Source organism: Eupeodes corollae, chromosome 3, assembly GCF_945859685.1.
Source record: "Eupeodes corollae chromosome 3, idEupCoro1.1, whole genome shotgun sequence".
Classification (NCBI taxonomy): Eukaryota; Metazoa; Arthropoda; class Insecta; order Diptera; family Syrphidae; genus Eupeodes; species Eupeodes corollae.
The window spans coordinates 41,944,250-41,962,649 of record NC_079149.1 but is presented as its reverse complement, the minus strand read 5'-3'; the positions used below and the strand labels follow the sequence as shown (position 1 = coordinate 41,962,649).

Below are 18,400 nucleotides of genomic sequence, written 5' to 3'. Positions count from 1 at the left end.
TCGAATCGAAGGGATCCAAAATGATTTACGAGAGTTGTAGTAAAAAGACTTCGTAGAAAGTTCACAGAGGTTATGTTCATTTGTGACATAGTAGCTCTTATTAGGATTAATATTCTTGCGAGATTGCTTCGAAACCAATCGTTATTTAATGTTTCATATCATAGAACTGTGTATGCTTCCAATGAACCATTATCCAGGTGTTTGAGAGAAACGAATACTGTTTGATGATTGATTTCAATGTCAGTAGATATTTATTTAAATCAAATTTATTCTTAATTCTAAATAACTTTGCTGGTGGTAATTTTTAAAATTTTAAATTGTATGTATGATATTATCTAGTAATCACTTAAGTGCCTATTGTAACTTCGTTTGATGAATAAACTTAATTAAACTAAACAAATAAATGAAGTTACAGCTGTGTAAAAGACCAATTCCATAATAAGTATTGCCAGATTGCAAGCTACATGTCAAAAAACAACCAAGTTCCAATATTAGAAATCATTTTTAGTAAGAAATATTAGAAAATATTCAAACAAAATATTTTTAGATATTTTTCTAAAAAAAAACAAGCTAGTTTTTTGAAGCTAACTTTTAATAATTATTATAAATAAAGTCCAAAAAAGTTCACTTAAAAAGTTTGTTCATAGTTCTCTTTTCAAAATTTCCATTAAGCTGTTCAAAAATAAACTCAAACACGTATTCAATTTTTTGTAACACATTTTTTTTTTTCATTCATGTCATGTCAAAGATTCTGTACTTTTCCGCCTTTCAAGAATTAAGTCTTTGGTTTGGAAGAACTATTCAAGTTTTATTAAATTCTTACTCAGGTGTTGGCATCTTTTTCAATCAAACTTCATTGGTCGAGTCAAAGTCTAAAACTAACTTAAATAATTCGTCTGAAAAAGTTACCTTTGAAATATTTTATTCTAAAAACAAAGCTAAGGGGAAGACGCTTTAGGACCTAATTAAATCCTTCTTTCTTAACAACCAACAATAATATTAATTAAAAAAATAAAATTTACAATAATTTCGATTACTCACTACTTCCCAATAACTGCGTCTTGTGATTAATGAAATTACCTGAAATGAGAAAAAAGAAAGGGATATCAATAAAATTTCACTTTTACAAAAATAAAAACACCAAATTTTTACTTTTATCTTCCCAAATAAAAATCATCATTGACAAAAAGAAGAAACGAAAATCAAAAATAAAAACTCCAATATAATTAAGTGCTAATGTTGTGTCATTGTGACCCACTTTCGATTCTTAAAGGCCAACAAATAAACAAAAATTTGTTTATTTTTCCTTACCTTTGGCTATATGTACAAAATTTAACAGAGTCAAGTTCGTTTTCTTGTGTTATTTTTTGTTGTGTGATGTCTTGAAACTGTGCGATGGTGTTGTTTAAATTGAAGTAAGTCCCGCCAACGCATTAAAATGTAATGTGAAAACAAAATATACCTAAACGAAAATATATCTTAAAGCTAAGTTAAATATTAATTTTCCATTAACTGTTTGCCATAAGCTTGCCTGCAGTTGTTAATGTTGTTAAATTGTTAACTTGATGATGTTCCCCGCAGTGATATGGCCATGATTTGTGACGTCATAACATCAGAATTCAATTATATGTAAAATCACATTAAACAGCATGAGTGTTCGGTCTTTTGCTGTTCGAGGAGGTTTTGATTGGTATTTCGGATTAAATTAAACTAGAATTGATAATGGCGAAATATTACCTTAAACTTGATGCGTCAGCGTTAGCGTCAACGTCAGAGCAACCAAAAACCTCTATACATAATTAAATTAGAATTTTCAAGAACTGCACTTTCGATTTGTCAATCATTCGAAAAGCTAACAATAGAATGGAACAATATCTGCAATCAAAAAGTCCGTCCATGCGTCCGCTTTAAATGACTAACCGGTTTGACTTGGTCCCGCATGCCGATGCCGATATGTTGCATGATGGAGAAACTCTTAGTCTGACTGTGACACAGAATACAGCAGCGTGTTTTTTGAACAGGAAAGCGGGTCCAGGAGGTTTATGACAGCGCAATGCTGTTATGGGACAAGATTTACCGTGAGGTTGACACAAATTCGGGACCTGGTGTTCCACTGACAAATTTTTGTTGACCATTTGATCCAAGGGACATACTTTTTTCGCTGTTTGCTTTGTTTTGCAACTTAGGGAGAAGTGTGTTACAGGATCCGCGTCCATTGAGCTATAAAGCAAAAGTTGTCCTTGACTGTAGCAATATACAGACATACAAACATAAAGACCTCTTTTGAAACCAGAGTGCCACAGAGGCCCATTTGTTTGAGGCAATTAATCACAAATTAAATATTTCGGTCCAGAGGCACCGAAAATTGCTTTAACTGAACATAAAGGTGTAACAGAGTGTGTTGTGTGTTTTGTGTTTAATGTTTTTCTTTAATTTATGGAAGTGGGCGGCATTTAAACGGGTCTACGTGTCTTTCTGTCGAGATACAGTGGATGTTGTTTGAAAGCAGACACGCGTTGTGCGCTGCATCACCCTCCACCGACATCTCGCCGTGAGATATGGAACATGAGATTTGTAATTTCAGTTTTTGATCTTTAGAGTGAGAGAGTGACTGAGGGGGGGAGGGGGGTTTGGCGTTGTAGAAAATATTAAGGGAAGAACGAAGCAGGCAATGTAGTGAAGTAAAACACGATAAATGACAACAGATGTGTGTTTTGAAAGCATTTTCGTTGGATGACTGGATACTGGAATTAATCCGATATGGTTGCAGTTGCAGATTGCCAGAGTTGTTCGTATATAAAGTTGTTGCATGCAACACAGAAATTATATTATGTGTGTGCAATGGACGACAGAAAGATGAAATCCGAAGCGAAATGGCGACATTGAAGTTTTATAATAACATATTTTTTGATATTGTGTTTTCTTTCTTAATCTGACAAGAATATGTTGCATTAAGGAAGGTTCAAACAAATAAGCATATGGAGGTATGTATATTAAGATTTTTAATGGAGAATATGTGAACATCATCATGTGTGAAGTGTGTGGTATCAATTTTAATTGCATTATGTGACTATAGATTACAAAATTCTGACTCTAAACTTTTAAATATTAATAAAACAGCGGTAAAGGTGGTGGGGGGGGTGACATGGAAAAATGACTGATGAGATGGTATATTCATTCAGTTCTTTACTGAGCCAGCCAAAAGTGGAAAAACAAAAATTTAGAACCATTTGTCTATAAGTTAACAAAAATATAAAAAATGCGTATACGCCTAAGTGCACCATAATTAGTTTTAAATATTAGTTGTTTCAGGATATTTTTTTTAATGTGTGTTTTGGTCACCTCTATTGAAACATTACTATAAGACCTTAAATTGCCACAATTTATAGTTTTGATTAAATTATAAACCACCGGTCATACGAGAAGCCTTTAAGATGTTATACAAAAATATGAATGGCAATGAATATTTTAAGGATTTTTTGTTTTTTAATTTTGTTTTGGTTGTTTCCTATAAATCTTTCAAAACACACCTCTTTTTATGAGTCCTATGTTAGAAAAAAACCTGCAATTACCAAGCCATGAATTACTTGGACAAATTTGAAGTTATCATGCAATGTTTTGCCAAGTTTTTGTCAACAAAGCAAAGCAAAGAAAATGGTTTGGGAAGTTTCATTTTGAATTGTTAATTGCCGCGAATCTTGTCTAAGTGTCTTCAAAATAGACAAATGGCAGGCTTGTTTTGGTATCGTCTTAGTCTCACAGTCTGGATTCATTTCTTTAGTCTCTTCTCGTCTTATATACATAGTCTAGATCTTTTTTTTAAACAACATTCGATTATCGAAAAGTTTTTGACTTCTCATAAGAATTAATTGTAATCGGTCCGTTCTGACGAATTGAAAATATTGACATTTCTAAACGTTTCAGACTAATAGAACATATAAATAAAAATTTTCTTAAGAACCGTGGAAAAAGTGGAGAACTTTCAATACCGGAACCGAACAAGACATCATCTGCCGCATCGGCCAAGCAAAAGCGGCGTTTGGTATGCTTTCAAAAATTTAGAGGAATAACTCTATCAGCTTAAGCACAAAGCTACGACTGTTTCGCACAAATGACGAATCTGTGCTTCTTAATGGGTGCAGCACTTGGAAGGTTACCTCAGCCATGTGAACAAAGCTGCAAACCTTCGTAAATAGATGTCTTCGTAACATCCTAAGGCTTTTCGGGCCAAACCGCATAACAAATGAGGTCCTTCATAGAAGGACAGGTCAGAAACCTATAGAATCTATAATACGAAGACGCAAGTGGCAATTGATTGGACATACGCTTTGAAAAGGTAACGACTGCATTACAGGCCAAGCAATGCAGTGGAATTAGCTGACACAAGAAGGTAGAAGAGCTAGACGACCAGAAGCATATGGCGCAGGACAGTCGAGGAGAAATCAGCATCACTAGGCAAGACTTGGAGGGAGCTGAAACACATCTCCGGAAACTGTACACGATGGCGCGTAGGTGTAGTAGTGATCCTATGCCCTTTAAGGGGATCAAAACGGACTCAACAGGTCTGAGGACCTAAGTAAGTAAGTAAGTAAATAAAAAGTTTTTATGTGTGCGGGTTGCAGAACATTCGTGCGTCCGTTCTTTCGTACATTCGTATGTCTGAATGGCCATACATCGCAACGTTTAGAAAAAGGTATGGAAACTGTCAGCCATATCTCAAGAACTAAAAGAGATATTGTTTCAAATTAATTTTAACTTCCCATAGGAAGTTATTGTAATGGTTCCGATTTGTCGAATTGAAAATTTTGACATTTCTCGGCGTTTCAAGGTTCCTAGAGTAGAAATAAAAGATTTTTAGAAAGATGTCTGTGCGTGCCTGTGTAAACGTACGTCCATACGAACGTTTTTTCGTCCACCATAGCTCAACAACCAGAAGAGATATCGACTTTAAATAAAAAAATGTATACAGATAATATTGCAGAAATATGCAAAAAGATTTCTCAAGAAAATTGGGTGGGTTGTTTTTTTACTATAGCAGTTTAAAAAAAAGGTGAACATTTTGGTTAACCCTAAATATCTCACGAACCAATAACGCTAGAGACTTGAATTAAATTGTAAATTGACGTTTTTAACATCTGGTAAAAATTTGAGAACAATCAAATTGACAGTTTTTTTATGAAAAATAAAATAGAAAATTAAATAAAAATTGAAATTCGACTCAAATATCTTTTTAAAAACTTGTGATTATGGCTTCCAACTTATTTTAAGAAATATTGTTTTATACATTCGAAAAATGTTGAGAAAAATCGGATTAACAGTTTTTTAAAAAAAAAATAAAAACCTAAACAAACAAATTAATAAAAGTTAGTGAACATTGATTTTCGACTCAAATATTTTTTCAATAATTAGAGATTGTAGCTTTCAACTAATTAAAGCTTATAAGGAATGTTGTTTTCAACATTCAGTACACTTTTGAGAAAAATCGAATTGACAGTTTTTTTTAACAAAAACATAAAACCTAAAAAAAAATAATAATAAAATTAAGTAAAAATTGATGTTGGCCCCAAATATCTTTTCACAACTTTGAGATATTGGCTTTAAACTACTTTGATCTTTTGAAAAATATTGATAAAAACCTTTAGTAAAATTTTAAGAAAAATCTAATAGAAAGTTTTTTACAAAACATAAAACACCTAAAAAAAGACAATGCTAAAACTTGGTCAAAATTTACTTTCCACTCAAATAGCTTTTCAAAAATGAAAAATATTGTCCTCAATTTTTTTTGATTTCACAGAAAATATTGTTTTCGATATTCATGGATTTTTTTACAAACATCGAACAATCTGTTCTTTCAAAATTTACAAAAAATGGTACGCAAATTTGGTAAAAATTGTTGTTCGGTTCTCGATATCTCTCTCTGCTCCTTTACTAAGCATATTCACCAAGTCCCACCAAGACGGTATTTTTATTGATGAATGGAAACTTTCTTACTTGGTCCCTTCCCTATACACAAATCAGGTTCTAAAAAAGATGTAAAGAAGTATATGGTAATTGATTTTCTTACAGTGAATATTTATCAGAAGTACAACATGGTTTTGTATCCCGTCGATCATCTGTTACCAATTTAACTTATTTCACTTCGTATATCACTAATGATATGGAACAAAAATTTCAAGTGGAGGCAGTATACACTGACTTTAGTAAAGCCTTCGACTCTTTGAACCACCAAACACTTTTGACAAAAACTTGAGAAATTTTGTTTTCATTCTAACTTAATTCGTTGGTTATCGTCATATTTATCTTGTAGAACACAACAAGTTAAGATTCTAAATACATACTCAGTGTACATCAGGTGTTCCGCAAGGTAGCCACCTCGGTCCACTCCTTTTCATAATGTTCGTTAACGATATTGTCTCGGTCTTTAATGATTGTGAATGCTTATTATATGCGGACAATCTGAAAATATTTTCAAAAGTTTCGACTTTGGACGATTGGCAACTTATTCAATCTGACATTGATTCCTTATCAAATTGGTGTCACATCAATAGCCTTATATTGAATATCAAAAACTGTAAGACGATTTCTTTTTCCAGAAAATCTCATATATTTTTTTTCAACTCTGTAATGGAATCTGTGGATTTAGATAGGGTTTAAAATTTTAAAGAGTTAGGAGTCATTTCGATTATTTGGTTCCTAAGGCCAAATCGGTGGTAGGTTTCATAAAACGAAATGGAAAAGACTTTAAAGATCCTTTCTTGTATATATCTTTCGTCAGATCAATTTTGGAATACGCAGATGTTATTTGGAGTCCTTTTTATAAAGATAATTCTGATCGGATTGAAAAGATTCAAAGACGATTTACAAGAATTTATTTAAGAAAATGGATTGGAACTTTATTCCTAGTTATGAGGCTAGATGCCAATTACTTTTGGAATAAAGTCGTTACAATCAAGAAGAAAAATTCATAGTGTAATGCTTATTAGAGGCTTATTTTGCTATCATATTAAATGTCCATCTCTTCTTATCGTTTTCAACATAAACTTTAATGACTTCCAGCACTGATATTGGCATTTCATCCAGTTTTTTTAGCCTTGACTACTTACCCCACACACACAATTTCACTCACTTTGAATCTCATCGCTCATGCTCTAAAAAACTCTCATTTTTGAATGTACTGCGTTTTGAATTAAATCTTTTGTTGGCTCATTCGAATCTACTTGTAAATGGTGAGAGTTGCAACATACAAAGTAAGTGCATACTCAATTTGATAACAATCTTTTTCATCATCAGAATAAGCTATTCAAGATAAAATCCTGTTTCACATAGAAGGGTTACACCCAGATTGTAATGTTTTCATATTGCTTTTAAAATGTCCTTAATTAAATTTTATCAGAATCACTTCTTGTTATTGATATTTGTTCATCCATTCATAATCCATCATTGCCATCATAGTCAACAAAAATTTACCTCAATATTAGTTTTTAAAATCCAATCTCCATTTATCCAATTTTCAAATTAAAAATAAATCTCAATGTTATCCATTATATTGTGATTTATGTGTTTTTCTGAAGTATTATTTTTCAGAATAAATATGATTTTAGTTTTATATTATGAAAGAGCATGGTTCGTTATGGCAATATAATCCTTTTTTAATAAAATCCTGTGATCAATTTCACTTCACATATTAACAAACAGGTAAATTTTGCATCACACACAGGAGGACAGAACTTTTGTATATATAAAATGAAGGTCCTACCATTCCCGTCAAGACCAAAACAAACACTAACTAAAACTAAAACTTTATCCTTTTTCAAACACACAAAACCATTCATCGATGAAGGCGAAGGCGGCGGTGGTGGTGGCGGTGCCAGTTCAGTGGTGTGGCAAGGGCGACACACCAACCGACACGGTATCTATAGCTTATATAAAGGTAGGTATAGATCGAGGTGGAGTGCCTCTTTTTGCCACTTATGCCATCATCAACAACAACAGCGAGAAACTCAAAACCCTTTTAGCTTAATCACACAAATAAATTTTGCTTGGTTCACTCCTTGATTTTGAGTCTACACCATATCTACCTTTACCTCTATACCTACACATATGAGCATAAACTTGTTGTTTTTGTAAATTAAATTCACTCCCACTTTGTATGTAGAATATCCTTTTCGGTTGATAGGATAGCAGGCTATTCAATCGTCCGGTCCGGTCCGTGGCGTCGTCGTCGTCGTCGTTGTCCATGTCCACCTGAGCCTGAAAAATTACCAGCTGCTGCTGTTTCAATCTTCAGTCCCACACACGCACTTTTTTTTAGTTTGTTTTGTTGTTGTTAGTTATCTGTGATTATTTTTTTTTTGTGGTAGGTTACAACACTTTCGTGTCAAGTCCAATGAAAGTGGTAACCTCCAATCGTAATCGGGGAATACAGTTTTAAGAAGAACAACTTTGAACGGAAATAAAAATGTATGAACAAACAACAATAAAAAAAATTAATAAAAACCGCACCCTCTAACCAAGTCCAGGTTACTGTTTAATTGCATACAAAGTGCGTGCGACAAGACGCCGACGACGTCAAGTGGAGGCGCGGCGGCGCGGCGTCACCACCCTTGTTAAGAACAGTTTTCACATAGGGTTGAATATATATGATTTGACCAGTGATGCTTCTTTAGAGTAGTTAATGGGTTTTTCAACTGTGACAAGCAGACTTTGACATTTCATGACCGCCATGTTGTTTTATCTGTCATCAGTTTTCAGTCTTTGTTTGTTTTTCCTTAATCTTTTTCGAGAAGGTTTTATCGTCGATGAAAAATTGTACAAAACTCCAACCCTACTACAGGAGTAAAAATTACTCTCGGCTGGAATGGCTTGTTTTTGTCACAAATAAGTGGATTTTTTTCGTATAAGACTTCTTAAAAATAAAAAGTGGCATCACCAATAGTGCCATACCACAGGGTGGTATAGAATTTAAGAGCGAGAGTGGAAATGCCACAGGAAAAAAAAACACAACATGATGACAATTTTCTTTTATTTATTTAATTAAATCCCAGCACGCATAGGTATCTCTTTTATATGACGAGGAGCTTGGGCCACACACCAAAAACAAAGGTGGTACAACCTAGAAAATATACAGAGCAGGGTAAGTAGCCATCAGTAAAGAACAAAAAGAAGAAGAAAATTGGCAACAAAATTGCGTGCCACCTTGTCGTGTATGCTCAACTATGGTTGGTATTACCTACAAAACCAAATAAACTGTAACGTAGTTTGTGTACCTTACTTTATGGTCCTTCGTCCCTGTGGTATGGCCTGGTCTTGTTGTATTGCGTCGCATCACTTGGCGTCGTCATCGCAGTTGTCTTGTGTTGTAGCCTAAAGCAAACCTAACCTAAGCTAAGCATCTTTCAATGTCAAGTTTGTGTGCGGTTTAAATTCAACGCTAATTGGATTTATAGTAGTGCAATCGGAATTCAATTGGAACAACGCGACGCGACGGTGTGGTGGCGGCGAACGCCAAGATGCGCTCAAGAAAAATCAACTCCGCCAGCTTTTATACACAATCCTCCCCTGAACTGAAGATCGCGCTTTATAGAGCCTCATAGAGAAGAATCCTAGATTTAGAACCATATTCAGAGCAAGATTTGGAAAATTTTAATTGGCAACCAGTGTATGTATGCATGAAATTCGTGACTCCTCTATTTGGTTATCACACGCAGTAGAAATATAGGTACGCGCTCAAGCGCGCTCCACAAATAACTATACACACATCTGGCTGTCCGGCTCGGCTTTGAACGGCTCGCTCTAGTCCGCCTGTCAAGCTAGTTAAGGTTGAATCGTAGATTTTCCACCTAAAGGGTCCACTAAATGGACTAACTTATTTTCAGGACGTGAAAGAACTTCGTCGCGTCGAGTCTCTATATTCTACATATGCAGAGAGGACAACGTATATAAAATGCCACATCCTGTGTGGCGTGTGGTTTGGGGTGTATATGTAGAGATGATGTGGATTTCGACTTCCATTAGCCCACGATACCACACATCCACATTATGGTACCCTGCATAGATCAATATAAAGTCATATTTATAGCAGTAATACCAACAGTGGTAGACATTAATCCTGTATATTACCATTTTTATATCACTTGCGTCTCGATTACTCTCGGCACTTGTAAAAACAATATGCGCATAAATTTATGGTTGCTTTAGTTTATAGTATGTATAAAAATATAAGGGAGAGCGGCTGCGGAAGGAAATCACCATCAACCACACTATATGCCTTGCCGCTTGCCGCAAATCAAGACTAAGAGAATAGCAAAGTTAGGCCATGAAATATAGGAAGGGAAGGTTTATTGCAGCAAGGAAACCAAACCAACCAAACCTAGGTTCCTAGACCTACCAGCAGAAAAGAGTAACAAACAAAACATATTTTTTTTGAAGAAAATAATGACACAAACTGAAATGGAAACTTGAACAAGTCGTGAGACGCGCAGATGGTCCCTTTTCTTTTCAAAGAGTATCTCGATTTGTTACAGCTTACAACTTATGTATTCCTTTGCCTTAAAGTTGTTATACTTTGAGCTTCTTATAAACTCGAAATTGCCTGAAGAAGAGGTTTTCTGTAAAAGCGGCTAGAAGGTGCAAACATCAAGAACAACAACAACCACAAAATATCACAAACCTACATTGGGTACACACGCGTTTGGAAACAACTACTTGGCATTATCGTTGACAGGATTCAAGAATCTCAATGGAAGTTATGAGGATCGTGTTCGAATTAAAATCAGGTAAATAAATATCCATGAGGTTGGTTTGGTTGTATTTATAAAAGGGTGACTCTTGCAAGCTGGGATTTCCAAACATATTTTTACGTTCTGGAATAGTGATGCGTTACGTTTAGGAATACTGATGCGGTTAAGAGTGTGCGTTTTCTTCTTTTGGACAAACTATGAATTTGATATTTTCTTATAGAACAGGTGGTATGGGATATTAATTTTCTCTTGCCATTTAAAAAGTATTTATTTATTCTTTTCAAGTCCATTTAAAGGTGGTCATGTGGTTTGACAATAAGGACACATAATTTTCACATATTTAATAGCAGACTCAATAAAATTTGTGAAGTAATTTTCCGAAATCGATGGAAAAGATGTCGAGCTCTAGAAAATATTTCGCCAACTAGTCAATACAGACTATAAAATGGTTCTAGAGTCTAGTACAGTAGGTGATTCTATCAGATTACCATAGAGTTAAATTTCAAGGCTAAATTGTTACCAACCAAATAAATCAACTGATATCAACATAAAAAAAGCTAAATTTAGAGGAGTATTGGACCTTTTTCTATCATTTTAGATTATATCGAATTTGTGTCATCTGAGGACTGTTTGTAGAATTCTTCTCCCGTGTGAAATGTTGAGATGGATTGATTCAAGCCTTTGACAACAAAGACCATGAGTGTTGTTCATTAGCATTTCAATCTAACGAACTTCTATAACTAAGTAAAGTACAGGAGGCGAGGTGTGTGCTTCATTTCGATGAAAACTTGAACCGCTTGCTTTAGAAGCAAGTTTCCAGTATTTAAAAAAAGTTAGTCAAGTGTAAAGCAATTTATTTCGTTCCACAGAGCTTCCATTTTTAACTTCCCATTGGGAGTTATTGTAATAGGTCCGATTTGTCAAATTTTTCGACGTTTCAGGATCCCTGGAGTCGAAATAAAAGATTTTTAGAGAGATGTCTGTGCGTGCGTGTGTACATACGTTTGTTTTTTCATTGTCCATAACTCAAGAACCAGAAGAGATATCGACTTCAAATAAATGTTGTTATAAAGATAATAATGCGGAAAGATGCAGAAAGCGCTCTCAAGAAAATTGCATGGGTGGTTTTTTAAATCAAAGCAGTTTGAAAAAAAGGTTAAAATTTTGGTTAAACCTAAATATCTCACGAATCAAAAACTTTAGAGACTTGAATTAAATTTAAGATGTTCAAATGGTATCAGACATTGAGTTCTTACCCCAATGGAAAGTTGTTGGGGCAGAAAACGAGAGAGGGGGAGAGGTGTTTTCACTAAGGGCCCTTTCCGTATCCAGACGGCAGCGCACGAATTCTCGAGATGGAATCAACGGTGGCGTCTACGGTTCCAGTAAGGTTGAACTACTTAGTGAACACCTTATAGGGCTTCTTCGACATATTCAGATCCTAGGCCTATAAGGAGCAGTTTTATCTGGCTCCCCATCCTTGGGGTTATACTTAGGATCTGGCCCTCCAGGTTGGAGGTTGTGTCGTCGGGTAAACTTCCTGGCCACGTAAAAGCATTCATAGCATTCATAGTTGCGAAGCACCAAGAAGCTTCGGATACGGACGGATTTACTGTTGACAACCAACGCAATCGAATAAAGGACAATGAACTTCGGATATGCACTTGGAATGTTAGGTCACTTAACAGACCACGTGCGGCCGAAGAATTAGCGGAGGCCTTAGACTGCTATAAAGCAGATATCACCGCCATCCAGGAAATACGATGGGATAGGCCGTGCAAAAAGAGGATGAAAAACTGCGATATTTACCACGAAAACCAACAGCGCTTATTTGGGTGCTGCTTCGTCATTGGAGCCAGACTTAGGCAAGAAGTCTTGAGCTATAGGCGCATCAATGAGCGCCTCATGACCGAACGCATCAAGGCTAAATTCGGCAACATTAGCCTGATATGCGCGCACGCCCCCACAGAAGAGAAAGACGACAACACCAAAGATATGTTCTTCGAGCTCCCAGACAAAACATATGAGCAGTGCCCTAGCTACGATATTAAAATAGTCCTGGGCGATTTTAATGCCAAGCTAGGAAGGGGAGACATCTTTGGTGGAATAATCGGGAAAAACAGTCTGCACGACAATACTTCCGACAACGGATTCAGGCTCATAGATTTTGCTGCGGGGCGAAACGTCATGGTAGCCAGTACGAGTTTTCCACACCGTACACATCCACAAAGGAACTTGGAGTTCTACAGATCAATCTACCATCAACCAGATTGACCATATTGATCGACGCCAGACACGCTTCCAGCATCATGGATGTACGAACTTTCCGAGGAGCTAACATCGATTTGAACCACTATACCTACTTATAGCCAAGGTAGCACTTCGGATTTAAAGACCCAAGGCAAAACAGGGAGGTGCTGGAAGAAGGTACAACGTCGAACGGCTACAATCGCCAGAGATCGCCAAATACTTTTCTGACCAAGTTACAAGTAACCTTCTCTGCCGCCGACACAATGTATCGAAAACCAGTGGCAACATTACCAAGATGCAATCAGATAAGCCGCCCCTGATGTTCTGGCTTTCAAACAGCCAACAACAAGCAAATCCTGGTTTGATGAGGAATGTCGGCAGCCAAATTAAAACTTATTTAATCTTATAAGATATATTGTTTGCAACATTCAAATACATTTTGAGAAAATCGAATTACGAGTTTTTTTTTACAAAAAATGAAAACTTAAAAAAAATTAATAAAAGTTAGTAAAAATTGATTTTTGACTCAAATAACTTCTTAAAGCTTTGAGACATAGGGTTTAAACTAATTTTTTTCTCTTAAAAAAATATTGTTGTTAAAATTGAGTACCATTTTGGGAAAAATCGAATTGACAGATTTTTTACAAAAAATTAAAAAACCTAAAAAAATTTAACAAAAGTGAATAAAAATTGATTTTCGAGTCAAATGTTTCTTTAAAAAATTGAGATTATGGCTTCTAACTGATTTTATCTAATAAGAAATATTGTTTTCAACATTCGGAAAAATTTTGAGAATAATCGAAGTGAAAGCTTTTTAACAAAAAAATAAAACCTACAAAAAAACAATACTAAAACTTGCTAAAAATGTATTTTCGACTCAAATAACTTCTCAAAAATTAAAAATATTATTTTCAAACTTTCTTTATCTCACATAAAATATTGTTTTCGACATTCAGTGAATCAAAGAATCCAACATCCCATATTTTCATAAAAAAAATGAAATCTACAAAAAACAATACGAACATTTAGTAAAAATGATGTTCGATGCACGATATCACGTGAAATAAATGGTATTGACTTCAAATTCACTGCATTCATCCAATTTGTATTTGTTTATATGATAAATAAAAACTTTTAAAAAATGCTACTCACATTGGTAAAAAATGGTTAACGACTAAAAACTCTCGTTAAAAAAAATAGATTTTGAAATTGAACTATTTCATCATACGCAAAATATTCTTATTAATTTTAATTTTTTTAGAATCATTTAATTGACGACTTTTTTAACAAAACACGAAAACCTACAAATGCGTCCCTTAGCTATAAATGGTCCTTTCCTGAATCAAACTTATGTTGAAAGTTTTGGTTCAAAACGTTACCATGTATCAATGCAGATGAGACCAGTGCCAACTCTGAGTCTTTTCTTGTGTTGTACTCAGCTCTAATGAAAACAGGAAACTGAAAAGTCTGATACAAATTCAAGGTTCACTTTGGATATTGAAACTCAAAATTTGTAATAATGACGTACCTACCTTTTCCAACAGGACAACCAGCTAAAATTTACAAAATCATCAATTCGCGACTTTAAACGTTCTCTCAGTAAAATTTATTTTTAATTTATAAATGCTGCAATTAAATTCGACCTTTGAAAGGTTCCATCCATCTAATAACTCATTCCAAACATAAAACGCTTCACCGAAAATCAATATACGTCCAACACTATTTTCAACAACCGCCTGCAACTGTATTCTATGCATACGTGGATTTAATTTATAGGAAGTCGGTATATTTCCAACAAAGAACCCCTATTTAAAAACTAAAGTATTTCCATCTATACCTACGTGTAAATTTTATTACCCATATTTAAACTTGCATGCATCAGTCTCGGAGTATTGAGTATAAACAGCTTGGCACAATGATAGCCCCCAGGTGGACGTTTGCGTTTTGTTGTGGCCGCGATGTCAAAGGTGTGGCGTACATTCGTTAATTTCGATATATTGGACTCAGCAAAATAAACAAAGTCATATAGGTACAAAAATAGCAGGTAAAGGCTAACGAACTTCCCAGGTGCTGCTTTTTTCATATGCATGGAATATGTTGGAGGTATGCTTGCAAGTCGCTGTTCTACCGTAATAAATGTGTTTTTATTGTTCTGTTACTTCTGCTGATACCTTCGTACATTTTGTGAGTGGTGTTTTCTCTTTGTTTGTATGTTCATTTTCCGCCCACTATTCAATACTTTAGGTACTTAGAGTTTGGTGCGTGGTTTTTTTTTATGGAAAAAGATACAAAATTCACTTCCCCATGCTTCCGCTGAACTGTACGGGCTTTGGCTGGCTAGCTGGCTGGATAGTTAATTTTTGCCGTTATTCATGTATGACGATAAAACGGCGACGACCGACGACAATGAATGCTATAAGCACGTTCAATTAGCTGTTATTTAGTGACGGAAGTCTCACGTTAAATTAATGACGTTCTATTTACACAAAAGACTGCCTGAGCTGCGCCATCCACACAATACCTCAAACTTTTATATCCCCAAACATGAGATAGGCAAACAATGCATATATGCAATACTTTAGCTTTATATTTTTGTAGTTCTTATTGTTGTTGTTTTTGGTATATTTTGTCTAAAGGCTGCCATGAGATATTAGCGCAATCCAGTTGTTAGTTTTTGCATAAGCTTTAAGATAGAAATCTGGCGACTCTGATGCATATATGAAAATTTGAGTATGTGAGTCTGCGATGCATTATGTGAGCCAGTAACCTTTTTGATCTTTCTTACTCAACTTTGAATCAAGACAGTATGTTTTAGAAAAAAATTTTATCTTTTTATACTTCATACGCCATACGACAGGCTAACCTAGGCTAGTAGATAAAGTCGTATCTTAAAATGTGTCTAAAGGAGAGCAATATGAAACACCTCCACGCATAATGTTGCACAACAATAATGAACAATAGATTAACTTTTTGGACTTTTTTTTGTGTCAGAAAGGTACGAGTATCTATATAGCTTAGGTAAGATAGTTAAGGTACGAGAGTATAAATGAAGTCAAAAAGGTTTTATTTATGCCTCTGGACTCTTTGACTATCGGGTGTCGAGTATATATAGTATAGAGTTTATATTATGAGGGTTTTTGAACTAAAAGCAGCTTAGGAGTTATGATTTCATGTCAACAAATACGGATTTCCTTAATAAAACTTACTTAAAATGGAAAGTGATAAAATAAATATATATACCTACTCAATTTGAGCTGCATATAGGATAAAGATTAAGACGTTTTTCAAAGAGACTACAAAGATTTGATTTAATAACAGGAATATTGAAATAAGCATATTTACATAAAAATGAAGGTGTTTGGTTTCCACTTATATAAAACCTTACTTAAGATTTGATAAATCCATTAATCGTAATTTTCCGAGAATGAACTTAGCAAGTTTTGGATATATTTTAATTAATGCCTAGATATCATTATTATCAAAGATTTAATACAAGATCATCAACCCGCCATTGTTCACTACAACTTAGCATTTCACGTAAAGAGAGTGGCACAAGCTTTAAAGGATCAATTGACTAAACATTTTAAGGTGCTCTATACATAGCTTCGAAGTTTGGGCCTTAAATCAGCTTGAATTGAATAACGACTTTGGGCGTAGAATTTAGGGGTATAGAACTTTAAGTTCACATAACTATTAATAGTTGCCCATTTTGTCAGTTTTCAAGTGATTAATTTTTAGTTTGGTTTGGTAAGAAGTCACAAGATTACCAAGCCAAGAAAGAGATTGAATGAATAGGTCCAAAACAAGATTAACGTTGATCCCAATTTGTATAGTCAAATTTTATTTAGCTATAAAGATCAGTTTTGGATTAATCGTCTTTTAAAAGAATGTAAGCCAAAACTTTGCGGCCAATGGTTATCGCTATTGAGCTGCTTACTGACTTTTTCGATTATCAATTAAACAACTTTGTATGATGTGCAATAGCTGTGGTTTCAAAAAGACCACGCAAATGTCACATGGCTCATATACCACAGTTTGACTTATTTCTGTCAAGTGTTTGTTCTGTCAACAAATGTTGGCGATTAGATCCCAGAAATCATTTGAAAACATCATGCTATAGAGTTTTTAAATTGCCCCAGGTAGATTTTGGCTCCCCCTGGCGGCCATTTTGTTCTGGTACATTCTGTCAGATCTTTGTTTATTATTGAGTTGCTTATATCAAATCACCACGGCAAGTTGCTTGATTCAGCAGCGCGTTCAAATGTTAAACTTTATTATTAAAAAATGGGTGTTCGTTAACGCAAACGTTTTGCGCATTGCGCCCATTTTACGGTAGACGTGGTGGCCCTTCAAAGTCGACTCTTCAACTTTTGGTGGCCAAATTTTAGTGATTCAGTAAACAATCAGTCATCACCCGTACGTTCAAGGAATGCAAGATCAGCCGAGAACATCGTCGCAGTCCGTGAAAGTGTACAGGAAAACCCGAGGCAATCTATTTCTGGCTGTGTACAAGAACTCGGCCTTTCGCAGACTTCCACTTTGCGAATTTTGTGTTGGGACTTGGGCCTACACCCGCACAAGATCCAACTGACCAAGGAGCTAGGGAGTCAAACAGACTTTCGTGTAGGTGTAGAGATGCTATAACTTGTCTACAATCTGGAAGGCTCCTGGGGAGCAAGTTTGAGAAATCAGTGCAGCTCGATGATGAATGATACTGATCAATTCATAGTTATTGAAAAAGGCACAGCTAAGAACTGCACTGGGAAAATTCTCAACTTATGAGCGAACGCAAGAAGCTAATATTAAATCTTTAAGGAAGTAAAAATATTTGGTCATTTGTAAAAACATGAGGAATTCTTCCTCTTCCTCGGTACCTACGCTCGTTGTGAATGACACTCCATTTGTAAGCACCTTAGAGAAAGCAAATCTTTTTGCTAGTCAGTTCGCTGCAAATTCAACGCTGCCAGTGAATGTTATGACTCTGCCTGTACTTGATCGAGTTGAGTCAATGATTCTATGGGGAAAATCTTTTTTCGCACTCGTACTGTAGCGAGCGTCCTAAAAGATCTTAATATACATAAATCTGCTGGTCTCGATGGTATCCCCGCTATTGTTCTGAAGAGGTGTTCTTCATCGCTGGCAAAACCACTGCGTAAGCTTTTTCATCTGTCCTACTCTTCAGGTCTCGTTCCGAGCGGATGGAAAACCGCATTTGTCCACATTATTCCCAAAAAAGGCGAATCTTAATCACCGACCGATTGCACTTGCGTCCATTCTTTCCAAGGTCATGGAAACGCTGATTAATTATCAGCTCAAGAAATATCTTGAAGATCGAAAGCTTCTTAATGACTGGCAATACGGCTTTCGTAGCAATAGGTCCACTGGTGATCTCATGGTTCATCTCACGGAAC

At 35.2% G+C, this 18,400-nt stretch overlaps 1 protein-coding gene across 3 annotated transcripts in view; it reads right to left on the bottom strand.

Moving 5' to 3' along the window:
• LOC129948839 (transcription factor mef2A) overlaps positions 1-18,400 on the bottom strand; it is a 263,817-nt gene that overhangs the window by 92,997 nt on the left and 152,420 nt on the right. Inside the window, exon 1 of one of the 3 annotated variants that reach the window (XM_056059936.1) lies at positions 7,468-7,765. The exons of the other annotated variants lie outside the window; for them this stretch is intronic. The gene's annotated coding sequence lies outside the window, so the exon portion shown is untranslated. Of the gene's footprint in view, positions 1-7,467; positions 7,766-18,400 lie in introns of those variants that run through there. 3 annotated transcript variants of the gene reach the window in all.